The sequence below is a fragment of the Uranotaenia lowii genome, chromosome 2 (assembly GCF_029784155.1).
Source record: "Uranotaenia lowii strain MFRU-FL chromosome 2, ASM2978415v1, whole genome shotgun sequence".
Lineage (NCBI taxonomy): Eukaryota > Metazoa > Arthropoda > Insecta > Diptera > Culicidae > Uranotaenia > Uranotaenia lowii.
In genome coordinates this window covers 259,810,424-259,830,870 of record NC_073692.1, presented here as the reverse complement: position 1 = coordinate 259,830,870, position 20,447 = coordinate 259,810,424, and the positions used below count along the sequence as shown (strand labels likewise).

The following is a 20,447-nucleotide window of genomic DNA, read 5'->3' as shown; positions in this document are numbered from 1 at the left end:
AGCCGGAATGCCCGGTAGGTCACTTTTCAATCGTTCTGATCTGCCAAATGGTAGAGTTTTCATTTCTTCATAAATTCATCTGGCGGCTGCCTTTTCGCTTTCACGAATTGGTTAACTTTTTTTCCCTTCTTCCGATCATTTTTTGCCAACATATTTTTTCGGTTCTTTTCTCACCATTCAAGCCGCAGGGTTTCGAAACCATTTTACAATTCCGCCGCAGACTGTCGGAACGCATTTCATCAGTTTTTGATGTAGAATGTTCTTTCATCTTTGTCCTGCTACTTTCGACGGACGAGTGGAAGATTGAAATGAAATTGATGTTGACTGAAAGTTGAGGATTAAATTGAATAAATTTACACTTGAGTCAATACGACCACGAATCGGCAGGCTCTACGGCTGCGGATCAAATTTCAACCAATATCGGAAATCCTTCAGTTAAAGGGGAAATGGCTACGTACCTCTTAAAATAATCTATATCTGCACACATATTTCTACCTTAAAGAGAACTTTGAAGATTTCTGCAATACAAATTTTGAAATTATGTTCAAATTATCAAACAATTTAATCTCCATCGCTTACTTAAAGAACACGCTTTCATTCGAACCGCGTCAGCTACTTGATAATGCGGAAATTGAATGGCCGGGAATGGATTCCGGGAATCGATTCTACGAGTCTGTAATCGGGATTCAAATAAATAAGAAATTCCATCCCTAAGCAGCCATAATTCAAACGGAAATGAATAAACGCAAAATAAAATCGAAGCAAAACATGGTGCCGAACAGCATGTTTCGCCCACCACAAAACGCCATTAAGGATGATAGAGTGGCGGTTTCATTGATGTTGTTTTACAAAACAATCAAGTAACCAAAGGAAAATAAATTCCTCGAAACATACCATTGATGGTTGAAGCTCTGGTGAAATTATATTTTTCTCACAATCAATGCATTTTATTAAATAAATGTTTCAATAGATCAGTTCTCTACCTGGGAGGAGAAACAGAAAAATATGAGGTTATCAGTTAAAACATTTTTGAGGGTTTCAACTACATAAGTAGAATATTTCAAAACCAATTTTACCCCTAAATGTATGTAGCAACTTATTTCTTTTTATACCAGCCTTGGTGACAGAAAAAAAGTGTTAATCGTAAACTGATTTTTATCAAAAAAAAAAGTTGAAACAAGTTATCCCCTTTTCGGTGTAGGAAAAATAACGCATGTTTTTAATTTTAAAAAATTACTGCAGAAATTATTATTTTTTCTGACTACTTCAATGAGATGTCCCATAAACCTTAATACTTTGCATAAGCTTTGTGATTATTTATGAACATAAAATGTTAGAAACTACTGAAGTTGAAAAATGTAGACAGTATCATGCTGTTGTCTATACAGAGGCGTGTTGAACCTTTTTCATTTCATAAGAAATATCTTTAAGGTGGGCCAGGTAGACCAGCAGTGGTCAGAAAACTTTTTTAATCATTACCCCAAAATATTCTTGTGTATGTATGTTGGCGTAGGGAAAAAATAGGCATCTTTCATATTATAGCCTCCCATAATTACTTTTAATTGAATACAATTATAAAAATTTAGTTTCAATCATTTATTCTATTTATCAATGTTATAACTTCGTTGGAAAAAGTGGTAGAAATTTTGATACCTGGAGAGGAAAAGATATGGTTTTTTTTTTTTATAGCAGCCTTCGTGCAGATAGGCAATTAAGGTTGTATCTCATTAACCATTGGAATTATTAAATTTTCCTTCATCAAGACAGTTTTTAGAGAAATTTTTAAAAAGGCTTGCAATTACACTTTAATAAAATGATCGGATAAAACGAACACTGTGTAGTAAAGATAGATATTGACGCAAAAATTGCTGAAAAAGTACACATTATATTGAGTTAAACATTTGAGAGTGTTTTTAAACAAAATGGAATCATCTGGTCCGAATCCAATAGCGAAAAAGGGAGGTTTTCGGAATCCCGTGTTTTAAAGGGGCTGTCTTCACCACGTTTAACATCTTTTATAGAATTTCTATAGAAGCTGCGTGCTTTTCGACCGACAGTTGTTCTTACCAAGGCCTTTTGAAGGCACATGGAAGATCAACCCGGTGAAAAATATGAAATTGTGTGGGAATCACAAGTCTCCGTCTTACCCGACCTCTCCACTTTTTTTTCCGAAAGGTTTGTTGACCCTGTTGAAAAAAATCGACTTTTTTCAAGATTGGATTTATAACACATGCGGCTTAAACAGAAACAGTAATTTAACAAAAAATTTACGGTCGCAGATCTTGAAAAAAAAACAATTGAATTGAAACTTTATCGAAATGTGCTAATTCGAATGTAATTTTACAGTGAACATACCAGAAAAAATAGTAAAATAAGAACACAAATAGATTAGATTTTCATGATTCAGCCTTAGAAAATTTATTCAAGAGGTATCTAACTTAAACAAATAAAATTTATTTCATCTGTGAAAATTTCTAGAATCAAAAATGGAAACTGAAACATTAACAACTCTGGATAAAATCCGTGAAATAATTTTGAAACCTTGCTCAACATCTCAATGCAATGGTTTCGTACGAAACTTCAAATTATTAATAAAACACCGTTCATAAAAAATGAGGCTTCACGAAAAAAATGAAATAAATTGTGAAAAATCTTTTTGAAAATGGGCACCGAAAAAAATCGCAATGATTATGCTCCATGAAACTTCTAAATGGAAGTGATGACGAAAAATACCAAAACAAAGCATAGTTTTTCTCCGAAAACGGTTCAAATTCTCTTACGAACCATAGAAAAACTTTTTTTTCTAATTTAATAATTGAAGGGAAGCAAATTATGTTTCCTTTTTGTATTAAAATAAAATTCGCCAAAAATTTCAATTGTAGAAAAATGATCAAGATTTAGTGCTAATCTTTTTCAATTTCGGCTGGTTAAATCGGCTTAAATAAAAAAAAAGAGTTTGTGCAAGTACATGAATTCGTTTTATTTATCCTTCTTCAGTTTTGTTTTTTTTCTAAACCGCATAAAGCTCTGCAAACTATTATTATGGGAGAGTGGGGAATCATAGGCCACTTTTTTCGTTGTTCCATAACTTCTTTATTATAAAAGATAAAATAAAAATAAAAAATGGTATGGTTTTCTACATTTTCAAGGTATCATAAGTTTTTTTTTTAAATTTTTAATAAGTTATTTTCCCCTAATTCTGACTGCTTGAAAAAAAGCAATATTTTTTGGATTGTGAAAAATGGTGGGGAATCGTGGGCCACCAAATCAAAATTGACCAAATAACATGCAAAGTTTATGAGTTGACCCAAAACTGTGGTTTCCTAATTCATTTCGTTATTTTAAAGCAATTTCAGATGAATAATAAAATGAAATAAAAAAGAGAGCTGTGTATGATCGCATAGATTCCAAAACCTGGCTCGCGAACGTTTTGGCAAAATTGCTTATATAGGATGGACAAAATATTTTTCATAATTCTTCATTTGGCATAAGAAAACTTTACAGACAGGTAAAAATTATTTGTGTATAAAAACATAAAAATATAGGTGATTCAAGATGTGTGGCCCACGATTCCCCACAAGCTATGATTTGCAAATTGGTTGCGTTTGTGTGACTCATTGATGTTCCATCAAAAATTCCTTTTCCATGTGAAAGATCATGACAAAACTAAGTCCACAAGCGTATGAGCATATTTTTGTTGTGCACTTTAGGTTCCCCATCGATGAAATTAGCGGGTGTTTTTTTTTAATTATGCATGTAAATTTTTCTAACTTTTTTTAGCTTGATAAATAAAAGAAGCATATGATGCGTATTTCAGTCAACAACATATAGGAATATATGCTCACGCAAAGTGACGACGATGACAATTGGTTTGAGATTTTTATCTCACCACACATCTGAGATATTAAAAGTGGCCCACGTTTCCCCATGGCCCACGATACCCACTCTCCCCTACCTATTTTTTTTAAACCGCCCGCCAAAATAATTTCAAATTAAAAGTGGCCCGTTGCTTTAAAAAGTTGTTCACTCCTGTATTATAAAATTAGCTTAGCTTAGCTTAACTGACTACTCACATGCACCTTAATCATTGAACCCGCAATGCTATATCAATAGTTTTTAAATTTATCTAAGGTAATCTCTTTACAATTTTGTTCATTTTTTTGAGACTTAGAAGATAAAAACAAATAGAAGGTAGAACATTCTCCTTCACATATCTCAAACACCTAGATAAAAAAAAATCTATTACTCAAACTTTCTTCATCCCTATTGAAACTAACTAAAACCTAAAATACGTTGAACTAAATATGTATAAAAATAACTGTTATGGATATGTGCAGGGGTAAATTGTCACACTGTGCGTTTTAAAATAATTATTTATTATCAAACTAATTAGTGTTGTGAAATTCTAAGTAAATTTAAACTGTTTATACGAAACGAACCAGTTTTCATAATTTCCCATGTTGAATACTAAACGCTATTAGGTATGAGTTCTTGAAATTGAAAAAAACATATTTTTATTTCTGTAACTCTCTACATTTATTTCTTTCTGACAGTTTAATTATCATTTACCAATTCCTTGAAATACATACTCGCTCGTTAATCGAATGACATTATGGCCGAAGGGTGAAACAATTCGATTAGTGACGGTGCGTTAAAATTAATAAAATTTTCGCCAAATTCAAAAATCTCAGTTCTTCAGTATATTGGAATAACAATAAAAATGTTTGAAAAGGGTGCTCCCGGTCATATTGACCCGAACAGCTGTGGAGAGTTAGTTGAAAATCAAAAATCGATTGTGCCAAACCTGAAGGTTCTGCATGAACAGATCGCGGTACACCTCAGGTGAAAATGAAAAATCGAATTTCGCCAATATCTCCAAACATAAGTTGGTTTTGTTCCATGGTGGAATCGATGAGCAATAGTTAAAAGATCAGTGTTTAAAACCTCTTACTGACAGTAGGGGAGAATGAGGAATCTTGATCTCTGGGGATAATTGATTCCATCGCTATATTTCAAATCCGGAATGTCTTACTAAATTCAAATGTACCAAATAGAACGAAACAACATTCTTGTTCTCTAAACAAATTTTAAAAATTTTAGTAATCTAGCTATTGATTTTTTTTTAGAAAATTTAACAAAGTGTGATTAGAAGATCTTTTTAATCACTTTTAAGTGTTTCCCACATGAAAAAATTACTATAATTTTTTTTTTATTTCAATATGTCAAGCATTAGAGTACAATATTAACTTCATAATGCCATATTTTCAAAGCAAAAGTATACTCTCAATTATCTAAAAAAAAAAAAGTTTTCCCAAATGTATGTTGTGAAAAATTGATCCCTTGAGTCCAAAAAATATATTTATCTTCAGAATTGATCGTGATAGTTTGTTATCACGAAATAACTTATATTTGTCACTTCCATCTGTACCGTTGAGCCGTCAACACGTACGCCGGAGCATCGTATCGTTGCTGTGTACCTGCAGGAACATTTTTCATTATTTATTTTTTTCCTACCTGTTTTTCAAACAGCACTTTTCAGTGCTAAAATTATTTTCTTTTCTTTTATTCATATTTTCTCTTTTCTTTCCAGCATGGGGAAGTCATCGGCCGGCTCAAGGGCCGGAAGAAAACGGATTGCCGAACCTAATTCAGGTCCCTCGACCAAAAAAGTTGAAATTTCTAATTCATTCGATGTCCTTCATAACATCGGTGATGAGGAAATATTCATATTTAATTCTGATGAGAGTACTAAGAAACCTTCTTCTTCTTATACTCTTAAAAACGAAAAGGTTCCACCAATTAAGGTCACAATTCCTAACTTCAATGCCTTTCGGAAAGAAATCGTCACTTCCGTCAAGGATGTGAAGATTTCTTTTCAGATCGGTCGAAGGGGAACTGCTCGTATATTGGCGGAATCTTTCAATGATTTTCAAAAAATTTTAAATTATTTGAATAATAAAAAACATCAATTTTTTACGTTCGATCATGAAAAATCTAAATGCCTTTTTGGTGGTGATAAACCACAAACAGAATTTTTCAAGTGTGCGAATTGCGCAGGTAATCACTCCTCGAATTCGATAGACTGTCCCATCAGGGCAAAAATTATTGCTTCTAGAAAAAATCCCAAAGTTGTCAGGAAAGTTTCTTCTCCTCCTTCCTCATTTTCGCCTTCACACGTCAGGTCGGCAAACAACCTGCCTGTTCGCGGTCAGCCCCGGCCTACATTGGAATCACGGCTGGGTAATACCCGAAGTGAATTTAATGTTACCTGTGCTGATTCTGCGCCACAGACTCGTTGTTTAACGTTCTCAGAGGTGGTTGAAAATGGGTTTCCCTCTTCAGGTTTAGCTAATAAAAATGGGAACAAACCAAGTCTCAACGTTCATGCGAAGGCTTGGGAAAGTCCCCGGAATTCAAATTCAAATACTTGTTCTTCTCCTACATTTTCTGATCCTAACAATTTTGTTGATTTGGGTGAGATTACTGAGGAAAAATAAAATTTTTGCATCAAAATTTAATGGAAATGATGCAACTTATGTTGAAAGCAAATTCAATGTTTGAAGCTTTCCAAACTTGTTTTAATTATGCTAACAAAATTATTATGACTTTACGATTCCCTCATGGAGCCAAATAGATGTTTAAATATTAGGAATTGGAATGCTAGATCTTTGCTGGCTAACCAAGATGAATTCTTTTTATTTTTAAAAAATCAAAACATACATATTGCTGCCATCACTGAAACTTTTTTAAAGCCAGACAATAACTTGAAAAGCAATGCTTTCTTTAAAATTTTGCGAAATGATCGACTTGATCGACAAGGTGGGGGTGTAGCTATTGTCATCAATAGTCGTCTCAAATTTAGACTTCTTCCTTCTTTCAATACAAAAGTCTTAGAAACAATTGGAATTGAATTAGAAACGTCTTTGAGGAAAATTATAATTATTGCCGCATATTTCCCAAGTAACAATTTAAGCTTTATTATGGTCAGCAAAATATCGTTTGGACTATCGCTTCACTATTAATCTTCATAAAAAGCTAAAGCGCATTCTATAACATCACCTGGACTCTAATAAAGCCAAAATCAGGCTATTTGGCCCTACCCTAGAAACGTCATCACGACATATAATTGTTGGTCATCAATGTTGGTCACCAAAGCTTTTAAAAAGCTATTATTAAACATGTTAGAATTTTTTGTTTTTTTCGGTTCTGTCAGTTCTCGGAGTTTTTTTTTTATTTTTTCCAGCAACCATAATGGTTGATGAATGACGATTGCATTATTCAGATATGATCTGGTAAAATTAATAGCTAAAAAACCAATGTTTTAACCATATATTGAGCGTCTTTTCTACTGCCAGTCAAGATTTTAGGTAAAATGTATATGAAATAGTATCTTAAAATAAATGCGCCTCGTCAAATCTGATGATCAATCATGATGGAATTGATGGAAAAAGGCCTGAAAAAATATTTTCCATTGCTTGCATTGTGAATCCATCAACATGGCGTCATTTTGTGCCCTTCGATTTTGCAACCAACATGGCGTGAGTTAATTCATAGTTTTATTATGGTTTAATGATGACCCCAAAAAAAGCTACGATTTGACGTTTCTCTCGCGAGCCAACCAATTACACGCTAAGGTTGAGTTCCTCATTTCTGAGTTGTTGATCATTAGTACAGTAAATGAGGACAGACTTTTTGAATGAAAAGGGATTGGTTTTGAATGACCCGTGGAATAAATCATGAGTTGAAGTCAAATTTCGTTGTCTGACGCCATCTTGAATTCCAAGATGACGGCTTCCGCTGAACTTTAAAATGGTGTAAATGACTTGAAATCGCATGAAACCCCAACAAAATGGGTATCGGGTGAAAGGGCTTGAAATTCAAGATGGCGGCATCCACTTAACTTTTAATACTTAATGCTGACAAAAAGTCGCATTAAACCACCACTGTACGGGTATTGGGTGAAAGGGCTAAACTAGAAGTCGATTTTTTTCTTTCCGACGCCATCTTGAAATCCAAGATGGCAGCTTCCACTGAATTTAAAATGCTGTTAATCAATGAAAATCGCTTGAACACAACTTTTTTCACGTAATACTACATTGAAACTACTTTTTTAAGACAATTTAGATCATTTTAAATCACTTTTATTATTTTTCCATTATGTTTCTAATGCATTTAGAACTTTTCTTGTTTTGTTTATAGTTTTTGTTTTTTTTGCCATTTATGTAATTCTATTATTCCTATCATGCTATTATGTTTCAATTGTATTGGTCTTATTCTAGCGAAAACTATAAGGTTATGTTGTTGCTGTTAACCATCTGATTTAGGCACATGTGCCAAATTCGATGTTGCCAAAATCGAATGTTGCCAAAAACGAACGGGGTCTGTATTTTGGTGGTTTATGTGGGGTTTTCAGTCACTTACAGATTTTCAGAGAAACGCGAAAAGAGAAATTTGACTTCTATCATTTAGCCTTAGCACCCAATACAATATATTTGGGAGTTTCATGCTATTTTCATTCATTTACAGTATTTTTAAGTTCAGCTGAAGCCACCATCTTGGATTTCAAGATAGCGTCAGAATGCAAAAATAAATTTTTTATAGCTTATCCCAATTGACAAACACCCATATTTTGAAGGTTTCATTCGATATTCAATGATTTAGAGCATTTTTAAAGTTTATAGAAAGCTAAACATCTTGGATTTCAAGATGGCGTAAGATAGCAATATTCGACTTCTACTCGTTAAACCCTTTCGCCCACTACCACCTGGGTTTCATGTCATTTTAAGTCATTCACTACATTTTAAAGTTTAGCGGAAGCCGCCATCTTAAATTTCAAGATGGCGTCAGATAGCGAAATTCAACTTCTACCGGTTGATTTCTTTCAACTTATACCCCTTTAATATAGGTTTTATGCGATTTTCAGTCATTTACAGTATTTTCAAGTTGAGTGGTAGCCGTCATCTTGGATTTAAGATGGCGACAGGCAACGAAATTTGACTTCTACTCGTTTATTACTTTCACCTAATAAACATATTGTGAAGGTTTCACGATATTTTCAGTAATTTACAGCTTTGAAAATAAAAGCGGAAGCCGCCATCTTGAATTAATGATGGCGTCAAGCAACAATTTTTTTCCTACTATTTGGGCCCTTTCACTCAATACTCATATTGTAAAGATATTCATACCACTTTCGGTGATTTTAAGTTTTCAAAGATGTATTTTTTTAATTTTAACTCAAAACCAACACGCATAACTTACCAAAAATGTGTTAAAATGGGAATTCCAATTCAAATATGTGCTATCTAATCTGAGCGTGTCCTGTTTTGACATCTTGATCCAGAACTGTCACTAAGTTTTATGGCGGTTTAATAATCATGCACTGAGTGCTATTATAGAGCATGCAAAAGAAAGCTTGGAGCAAACTTCTAGGTTTGTGTTTTATTATAGTTTAAAAAGAGCATTCATAACTCTTTCAAAATAACTAAAACAGTATGTTTAATAAAAGTTTTATTAGCGTTTTCAAAACCATCTGAAAACATATGGTCGAAAAAAAATTATAAGCATTCTGCATGACCATAATAAAACCGCCATAAAACGAGCTGCACAAAAAATGCCATAATTAAACCATAATAAAACTTCCTAATGCTAGTTGGCATAATCTGTGTTACTTGGGTTGCCATATTTGCCGCATTTTTTTTTTGTAGTGGTGAACAGAAAAATTTTTTGAAGGGAGATTTACAAAAAATCACCAGAAACAAATCTAATTTTTTTATTATTGGGGACTTTAATGCAAAACACCGATCTTGGAATAATATTTCATCAAATTCAAATGGGAATATTTTATTTAATGACTGCTCTGCAGGTTATTATACTGTTGAATATCCTAATGGGCATACTTGTTTCTCTTCGATTAGAAATCCCTCCACAATTGATTTGGTTCTAACGGATTTAGGCGAGCATTGTAGTCAATTAGTTACTCATGCGGACCTCGATTCAGACCACCTTCCAGTAACTTTTTCTTTATCCCAAAGTCCCATTGAAAACCCTTTAAAATCAACATTTTACTTCCAAAAAGCTGACTGGGAGCGATATAGGAATTTTATTGAACGTAATTTAGATGTAAACGTTCCACTGAATTCAATAGAAGATATTGATTTGGCTGTAGAAAATTTGACAACTTCAATAGTCAATGCTAAAGCCGCTTCAATACCCAAAGTTAAACATAAATTTAATCAACCTTTTATTGATGATGATCTTCAGTTTTTGATACGGCTGAAAAACATTCGTCGACGCCAATATCAACGTACTAGGGATCCTTATTTGAAATTTATTTATTGCGACCTTCAAAAAGAGATCAAACGTCGTTTAAATTTCATTCGTAATGAAAATTTTGCCAAAGCAGTAGAGGACATAAAACCCTACTCAAAGCCGTTTTGGAAATTAACTAAAATTCTGAAAAAGCCCCATAAGCCGATTCCTACTTTGAAAGATGGGGATAAACTTCTTTTAACTAACGCAGAAAAAGCTCAAAAATTAGCCCAACAATTTGAGTCTGCTCATGATTTTAATTTAAACGTTGTTAGTCCAATTGATGCTCAAATTTCCCTTGAATTTGATGATATTTTTTTCTAAGCAAAATGTATTTGAAAGTTCCTGTGAGACAAATATTGATGAACTTAAATTGATTTTCAAAAAATATGAAAGCTCCGGGGGAAGATGGGATTTTCTATATTCTTATTAAAAAGTTGCCTGAAAGCACTTTAATTTTTTTAGTTCAAATCTTCAATAAATGTTTTCACTTGGCTTATTTTCCCAATAAATGGAAAAATGCCAAAGTAACTCCAATTTTGAAACCTGGAAAAAGTGCTTCAGAGCCTTCAAGTAATCGACCAATTAGTTTGCTTCCTTCTTTAAGTAAACTATTTGAGAGAGTTATTTTGAATAGAATGATGATTCACATTAATCAGAATTCTATTTTCCCTGATGAACAATTTGGTTTTCGTCATGGACATTCTACTACACATCAACTTTTGAGTGTAACTAATATGATTAACGCTAGCAAATCTGAAGGCTATTCAACTGGTGTTGCTCTTCTTGATATTGAAAAAGCTTTTGACAGTGTTTGGCACAAAGGTTTAGTAGCTAAATTAGCTCGATTTGATTTTCCTGTATATCTCACCAAAATTATTCAAAATTATTTGACTAGCCGAACCTTACAAGTAAGCTATCAAAATTCATGCTCTGAAAGGACACCCATTAGAGCTGGTGTCCCTCAGGGCAGTATTCTTGGGCCAATTTTGTACAATATTTTTACTTCTGATCTTCCTGATGTACCAGAAGGAAAAGGTAGAAGATTATTTGTTGATGATACTTTGCTTTCAGCCAAAGGTCGAAATTTACGGGTGGTACGCAGTAGATTGCAACAAAATTTGAATTCCTTTTTGAATTACTTGAAAATGTGGAAAATTTCTCCTAACGCTTTCAAAACTCAACTTATTTCATTTCCCCATAAGCCAAGAGCTAAATTTTTAAACCTAATGAAAATCATTCCATAACTTTTAATAGGGTTTCATTAGAATGGTCTGATCACGTGAAGTACTTGGGACTCACACTTGATCGGAATCTTACTTTCAAAAATCACATTGAAGATATTCAATCTAAATGTAATAAATACACTAAGTCTCTTTATTCTCTCATCAACAGGAAATCCCGACTGTGCCTGAAGAATAAGATGCTTATTTATAAGCAGGTATTCCGACCAGCGATAATGTATGGAGTTCCGATTTGGTCTAGCTGCTGCGCGACGAGGAAGAAAGCCATCCAGAGGATTCAGAACAAGGTTCTGAAAATGATTTTGCGGCTTCCACCTTGGCACAGCACCGAAGATCTTCATCGGATTGCGGGCATTGAATCGATCGAAGAGATGGCCAACAAAATCATCTCCAACTTCAGAGGCAAATCGATGCAGTCTTCCATTGCAGAGATTCGTTCTCTCTACAATTAGTTTAATTTTAGGATAGTGTTAGTTTTTAGTTGTAAGTTTAAAATATTTTTGACATTACATGATGTTCTCCTACAAAAAAATACTTGATTGTGCTCAGCAAATATAAGTCGAATAAATAAATTTTAGTGATTAGTAAACTATAGGGCTCTGGACATTTCATTATTGAACTGAACACCTATTGTAATGTAATAATGTAATATAAATGTAATGATGAATTGGTACGAATAAAGACATATTTAAAAAAAAACTTATATTTGTCCAATAACTATTGTTTATCCAGTAATTATCTGTTAAAAAGGACTCAAAGTACTGTATTTATCAAAAACCTAGAAAATTGCGCCTTAGAGTATGCAATTAAAATAGGGTAGTAGAATAACTTTTAGAATACCGTAAACTGGGGGAACTTTGATCACTTTTTTCATTCATTTTTCAATATTTTGAAAGGGGTTGCTTTTTCGTAATACCTAAAAGCTTTAAAACCCTTACTGAGGTGAGGAGTATTAAACATGATCATTGATTGCAGTAGATTCAAACGACATTGGTGGTAATAATTAAATGTTTGTTAAAAAAAACAGATTTCGAGTTTCGGGGTAACTTTGATCACTATGGTTTTTACGTATCTCAACATCTTCAAATTTATTGTTTTGATGGCATTAAGCACAGAAGGCTCAAAACATCGATAACAGTATTGTTTTGTTTTTACTCAATTGAATTTTTCAACGTTTTCTTTCAAAAACAAATATACTTGAAAGATTGACAATGTTGCTGCATACATTTAGGGGCAAAAATTATAAACATTACTCAATTTTTTTTGGCCTCAAAAAAGAATAAAATTTTACCTTCATGCAATTCTCCAAATCCTCGTACTGTTCCCATGTTCTTTTTTTCTTCAAACTTAATCATTTGATAGGATTTTTAGCCATTTTTTCAATACGGGCTTTTTCACGGAAAATGACCGTTTTTTTTAATATCCAAAAATTATCATCAAATGACCATTAAAACAACGCTTAAACTCAACCTAAACCAAGAAAAAAGTTGAACTTTCACACTGAACAACCCATTTGCTCCTAAATGCTTAAATTTGATCAGGAGAGATGTTTGTTTGTGAGCCTTCAAAAAACATAATTGGCAACACTGTTAAGATCCTGCTTTGTGAAAATTTCGCTCCGTATTTTTATCGATTTCCGAATTGCAAATATTTTTTAAAACCATAGTGATCGTACCACGAAGAACGTTACTGATTACATCACCGCTACCGCCACCAATCCAGTACCCGCTCGCAAGGTAAAGGCCTGATTTCCGTAAATAACGAACCGGCTTGAGTGTGGTTCGAGAAACTTCCGCCCACCCTCCCACTCTCCCACCTCGCCAAAAATCACCTACCTGCAGCGCAGACAACCAAAAATAAAACAGCCACCAATACCTGCCATCCACCCGCTTAACCGCATAACCATCCATCTGCCGTATCCTGCCAACAGCCTACCAGTCGCCTTCAATCATAAACTCGCACAAAAAGCCACAAAACATTACATATATGTATCAACTGTAACACCACGATCTGCCACAATAAAAACAACCTTCGCTGCCTGTGTTTTTATTTCGCTTCCGACCATCCGCAACTGGAATCAAAACAAACCCGCAACCCACCCGCCACCGTCATCGCTGCACGCATCGGACCACCGCATTCCTTGGTACACGGAGAGGTGAACAAGGTAAACCACAACAAACGTCAAATCTTTTGTTTCTACGTTTAACCACCCTGCGCGTATTTTTATCGACCGCAACGCCATCTGTGAGAGAGTAGCTAAAACTATCTCTTTGAGGGAAGTGCGCACATTTTTATCGACGGCAATGCCATCTGTGAGAGAGTAGCTGAACCTCTCTATTTGAAGGAAGTGTGGCCAATAATTCTTTTGGAACCATGTCCACGTGTTGCGAAAGTTGCTCTGTAAGTTTTACAGATTCAACTTTAAGAGTCCAATGCCAAGCTTTTTGCTCCGTCACCTTTTGTTTGAGATGTTCAGGACTTGATGAGCAAATGCTTGCTGCCGTGTCATCCAATAATCTTGTTACTTGGAGATGCCACGGATGCAAAGCCTTGATGGAGAAAACCCGCTTTCGCAATGCTTTGCTTTCTGTTGAAGGCACAAATACTCAAATTCTGGAAGAGATTAAAACCGAAATCTGTAATCACGTTCGCAATGATTTATTGCAAGAATTGCGGAAAAATTTTGACGCTTTGGCTAACAATACACCGAAACCTTCTCGTTTAGCGGAATTCCCCATTTTTCGAATGGGGCAACCTGCCTCAGTGAAACGAGGTAGAGAGGTTGAGGAAATTAAAGATTCAACGCCCCGTCGCCCAGCAAAACTCTTCCGCGGTACAGACACGGCACGTTCTGCACCACCGCAAGATAACTCCGAGGAAAATTGTTTCCACTTATATCTATCAGGAATTTCTCCAGAAGTCACCGATGCAGAAGTGATGGAGCTTGCACAAGGCGCTTTGACCACTTCAGACTTAAAACTTGTTAAGCTCGTTCCTCGTGGTAGGGACACCAGTGGGTTTTCCTACATTTCTTACAAAGTCACTATGTGTTCCAATCTGAAGGATAAAGCGATGAAACCGTCAACATGGCCCCTTGGACTTGTGTTTAGGGAGTTTAAGTCGACCACTGCTCCTCGTAAGGGTTTTTGGAAGCCTCCATCGAGGACTTCCGACCCAGTTTCAGTGAATCCCACCACGAGCAGGAACACGGATGCAACAACTCTCCCCCAATAGATTGTGTGATGACCTCTGCTGAGCAGCCCAATTTACAATCCGATTTCCTGCCAACTCAACTGAACAGAAAACCACGCGAATTCCTGATTTACTATCAAAATGTACGCGGAATCCGCACAAAAACAAACCATCTTCTTCTCGCTCTACAACGGTGCGACTATGACATAGTTGTTTTGACCGAAACATGGCTTCACCCGAAAATCAACAATGCCGAATTTGCCTCCAACTATACTGTATTTAGATGCGACCGTAATCCTGAAACCAGCAACCTGAGCCGTGGTGGAGGAGTCCTCATAGCCGTGAAACATGAAATTGTCTGCAAATCCGTCAACCTAGTCAACTGCAACAGACTGGAACAGGTCGTCGTCCGTATCGTACTTGGTCGTCAGGTGCTATTTGTGTGTGTTGTGTATCTGCGTCCCAATAGTGATCCTGTCCTCTACGATCTACACGCCAAAGCCATTCAACAAATACTCGATAAAGCTTCAAGTGAGGATTCCATTCTGATATTGGGTGACTACAATCTACCGAACCTCATATGGACCTTTGATGAAGATGTAGACGCTCTCATCCCGAACAACGCATCAACTGAATCCGAATGCGTTCTAGCTGAAAAAATTATCGGTTCTGGATTAATGCAATTGAACGACAACTGTAACGCTAATGGCAAACTACTTGATCTCGCTTTCGTCAGTGACATATGCTCGTTCGACGTCTTTAATCCACCATCAGCTCTTTTAAAAATTGACTCGCACCACACACCGTTTATTTTAAAATTTGACAATGGCTATGCATTCAGCTCATCGGAATATGTTGAACCACAACAATATGACTTCCGTCATTGTGATTTCGATGCTTTAACCACTGCTCTAGAAACAATAGACTGGACGACACTGCAAACTTGTTCGAATATCGACGATTCTATTTCCCTTTTCTACGACAGTATATATGCTACCTTGGACGTTATGGTTGCCAGAAGAACGTTAAAACCGAACTCAACGAACAGGAAGCCCTGGTGGAATGCGAATCTTAGACTTCTACGTAACCGCCTACGGAAAGCACGTAAACGTTTCTTCCATACGAAATCTAGCGTGCACAAATCCATCCTTTTGGACGTGGAAAAGGAATACGAGCGTGCCCAGGAATTCAATTTTTGTGAGTATATAAGTCGCACTCAAAACGAATTGAAATCCAATCCCGCCGCTTTTTGGTCGTTTGTTCGAGGCCGAAAAAATTCGAGTAGGATCCCAGCTGATGTCGCTTACTCTGGCAGAACTGCGGAATCATTTGAGGATTGTGCTAATCTGTTCGCCGACTTTTTCCAATCAGTCTTCCAAAATGAAAACGAATTACCCTCGGATGTACCCTCTGCATTCTCACCGTCATATAACGTAAATATTCCTAGTCTTAGACTATCTGTCACTGAAGTCTATGATGCATTGATCGCAGTGAACGCTTCAAAAGGACCTGGACCTGACAATCTGCCTCCGTTGTTTGTAAAAAACTGCGCAGCCGCCATAGCGATTCCTCTTACAAAAATTTTTAACTTGTCTCTGTCCTCTGGAATGTTTCCAAAAGTGTGGAAAACGGCGTCGATTACGCCGGTTTATAAGAACGGAAGCACTCATAGTGTCGAAAATTATCGTCCTATTTCTATTCTTAACTGTTTGGCGAAAGTGTTCGAGACCTTAGTATACGATGCTGTTTACCCGTCCGTGAAACAATTAATTAGTGACGCCCAGCACGGTTTCATGAAAAAAAGATCAACTACCTCGAACCTGATGACATTTACTAATTTTTTGATGCCAAAACTCGAGAAACGTCAGCAGGTAGATGTTGTATACATTGATTTCTCTAAAGCCTTTGATCGAGTGCCTCATAGGTTACTTATAGAAAAACTCAGACGCTTGGGACTACCTGAATGGATTACAACTTGGTTTGCGTCGTACTTGAACTCCCGCGCAGCTTATGTCAGAGTGAACTCCTACTGCTCTTCGAATTTCGAAATACCGTCTGGTGTACCACAAGGCAGTCATCTTGGACCGTTACTATTTATTCTTTTCGTGAACGATTTGTGCGATCGAATGACTTCATACAAACTATTCTACGCAGATGATTTGAAACTTTTTCGGTCAATTACGTCACCGCTAGACTATATTTTACTACAGAATGATCTGAACGCTGTTACGAGATGGTGCATGACAAACGGTATGCTGGTGAATGTTGAAAAATGTAAAATAGTGAGTTTTTCAAGATCACGCAGCTTACTTCGTTATGAATACTCTATGAGCAACCATTCCCTCGAAAGGATTGAAACAATCAAGGACCTGGGAGTTACATTTGATAGTCGGTTGAGATTCCACACGCACATTACTACCATAACTGCAAAGGCTTATGCAATGCTTGGTTTCCTTCGTCGAAATACAACTCATTTCAACGATGTATACACCCACAAAACGCTGTATTGCTCGATTGTCAGAAGCATTCTGGAGTACGCAGCTCCTGTTTGGGCCCCGTACCAATCGACACTAAGTCAATCCATTGAAGGTGTTCAACGAGCCTTTATCCGCTTCGCTCTTCGGAAACTTAGATGGAATCCTGATATCACTACTCCATACGAACATCGCTGCAACCTTATACATTTGGATACGCTTGCCCGGAGAAGAAAATTTTTACAGTGTTTGTTCACATTCGACATATTGAGCGGGAACATCGACAATAGCGAACTCCTACAAAATGTTAGTTTGTCCGCCCCTACACGGTCACTCCGGCATCAGCAGTTCCTCTGGATTCCCGGTCATCGGACTACTTATGGTTTCTACAACCCTTTGGACACGTGCAACCGCTACTTCAATCAATGTGCTAGCATCTTCGATTTTGGAATCTCAAAACAGGTGTACAAAAATAGATTAAGGCAACTATCATTATAATTAGTCTGTGCGAAACATTTGTTCTCGAAGACAATAAATAAATAAATAAAAAAAAAACCAGATATTTTAAGATTTTGAAATTATATTGTAAGTGATATTAAAAATCTTATAATAGAAACCAAATTGAGCTTATTTGTAACTCAATTTACAGGATTTCAAACGTAGTAAACAGTTTTCAGATATTTTAACTTTACACTTAGTTAATGATGATTATCTGCAAAAATTTCATGTTGATCAAAGTTACCCCGCTGATCAAAGTTCCCCCAGTTTACGGTACTCTTTGTCTGGTACTTACAAACTGTGAAATGAGAACTAATCAGGCAAAAAAATGTCAAAGTACCTTTTGTTTTCGGATTTTGCTAGTTTTATGCTCAGGGTCAGGAAACCCTAAATGAAGGATCGAGTCTTCTTAGTTAAGGATCAAGTCTCATTTAACTTAGAAAATATCAAAAAAAAATTCATCTCACGAAATTTCTTCGTGTTTATCTATGGGTTCATGTATCGTACATATAAACATGAAATTACACGCTGTTGAAAATTGCAATAGACGGCGAGTTGCTTAATTTTCCCTAAAAGATAAGATGAAAATAAGAAAAGGGGATCAAGTATCCCCATTCTTCCCTACTTATTCTGCAATTCTTTGTTAAGAATGTTTATATTCTTAAAAATCTCCGCTGAAAATGCAAGATATGCAACTCATGGGGAGTTTTCAAACTTAAAAATCTATCTGCGAAAATATATTTTTTGATCAACCATAAACATTTCGACTACATTTTTGAGAGTCCATACTCGATTTAGAACTTAGAAAATACAAAAAAATATTCACATAAAAAGCATATTAAAAATATATAGGTACTTGAAACTCACAAAAGTTGTATTTTTACCCTCAAAAATGGAGTAAAATTTGGGGTAATATACCCCTGTTCCCCGACTGCTGAGGTAGACGGTACACTATTCGTCATGAAATAAACTTTATAAGTTTTTTTTTCTATCTGTAGTCATATAAAACATAAAACACAACAAAATCATAGTATTAAGACTGTATCAGAAAAGGGGAAGGCTTAATAGCGTCCCGTTATCCAAACAAACGGGAAAAATGTGCCTAGATATTTAAATTAGAAATATTTTTTTATTTTCGAAAATTTTGAAATTGGGACTATTTCCATTGAACTCAAATCTACGTTTTGACTTCAATAAGAATTTACCTATAAAACAAATCTTTTTGAAACACTTTACGTGATTACTCAAAAATTAATGATTGTTCCAAGTAAATTTGATAACTTTTCAACCATTTTGTATGTAAATGTATGTCCTTGTATATGGCACGATTTCAATAATACGTGTTTTCAAAATTGACAGACGCTTGAGACGCTTCCACTGTCTCTAAGTGAACTGTTGCCAAAATTTGCCCTAAATTTCTTGATTGCCTCCAGTTCTCGATACTTTCAAAAGTTTGTGACACTATTCCCTCGGAAGCTTTACATTTTCTTACTTATAAACTAACGCCATACGTTATGCTATGAATTCGTAAATACCAGTATACAAATATTTGTTCAATAGGTACTCACTTGTAACAATCATTTTGATGACTGGAAATCTCTTGAGATCAATGCAATGTTTTGTTCAATCTTCCGGACTTAGGAGCGCAACTCCGTGCACTTATCTTTTTATTCTTATGTCGGATGCCATTGCCGGTGTTTACCCAAGACTCAAACACTCCGGAAGCCTACACCACGAAAATTTAAAGTAATGCATCTGCTTTACCATATTGCACCAATCCGAAATGCATCCTCACATTGTTGTGTACATTTCATTGATGAAGAGCCGCTCTTCTTGGTGGGAATTTCTTTTATTTTTATTTTATATCACCATTCTGACAACCACACACACTTGCCATGGCTGGGATTATCATTTCACATTTCGCACCAAACGATTTCTTCTCATTCACCCACACTCCGGATTCTGGCCAAACCTTTTAGCGGTTGCCACTTTTAATTCCATTTCGTATCGGCTTCGGCTGATTTCCGTTAGACCAAATTTCCACCCAAGATTTATCCCTAGAACATTTTTGAGTTACGCACACGATTCGCACTCTCGAAACCTGATAAATAGCCACGTTTACCGATTCCCTAAAGCGTCGAAAGCTGAAAAGATGAACCGAATTTCCACCTCGCGAGACATCTCTAGACGTGCAGGGAAACCCAAAGATAAATATATCCACAGAACCGCCACCAGAGCAGATTATCCTACACAAACACGTTGGATATATTTCCACTTTTGCCGTCAATTTTCGCTCGACCGAGGAGGCAGAAAAATAAAACAAAAAACAAACGAGCCGCGCGCGCGTCACTCCTTACTCAACGGATTTTATGACAAAACTGGCCGGATTGGATCCAATCCGATCGAGCAGCCGCCGCGCCGAGTGGTCGCGTAAACTTTTGACAACGAGGACGACCAGTGTTGCCACGTGCGGGAGATGTATCTGCGAAGAATATTTGGCAGAAGTTCAGGAAACCACCGAATATTTGAGTATCTGACTTACAGAATCTGCAAATGTAGAACGTTTATTTGATCCTGCACTTTATGCAGGGTTGAAATACTTGAAACGAGAGTTCATTTTATGGAATGTCCTAACTAGGTAGAGGCGGTTTTAAAAAGAACTTTTCAATGCACAAACTTAAGGAATTAAAAAATAAAATGATTCTGTCAAACGGGGAATCATACAACAGTC

General features: G+C 35.9%; 1 protein-coding gene across 2 annotated transcripts in view; it reads right to left on the bottom strand.

Moving 5' to 3' along the window:
* LOC129745165 (potassium channel subfamily K member 18) overlaps positions 1-20,083 on the bottom strand; it is a 260,383-nt gene extending 240,300 nt beyond the window's left edge. Inside the window, exons 1-2 of one of the 2 annotated variants that reach the window (XM_055738081.1) lie at positions 19,967-20,083; positions 19,285-19,860 (exon numbers count right to left, since the gene is read on the bottom strand). The gene's annotated coding sequence lies outside the window, so the exon portion shown is untranslated. Of the gene's footprint in view, positions 1-19,284 lie in introns of both variants that reach the window. The other variant, XM_055738080.1, reaches the window with a different exon arrangement.
* Between the last annotated feature and the right edge of the window lie 364 nt (positions 20,084-20,447).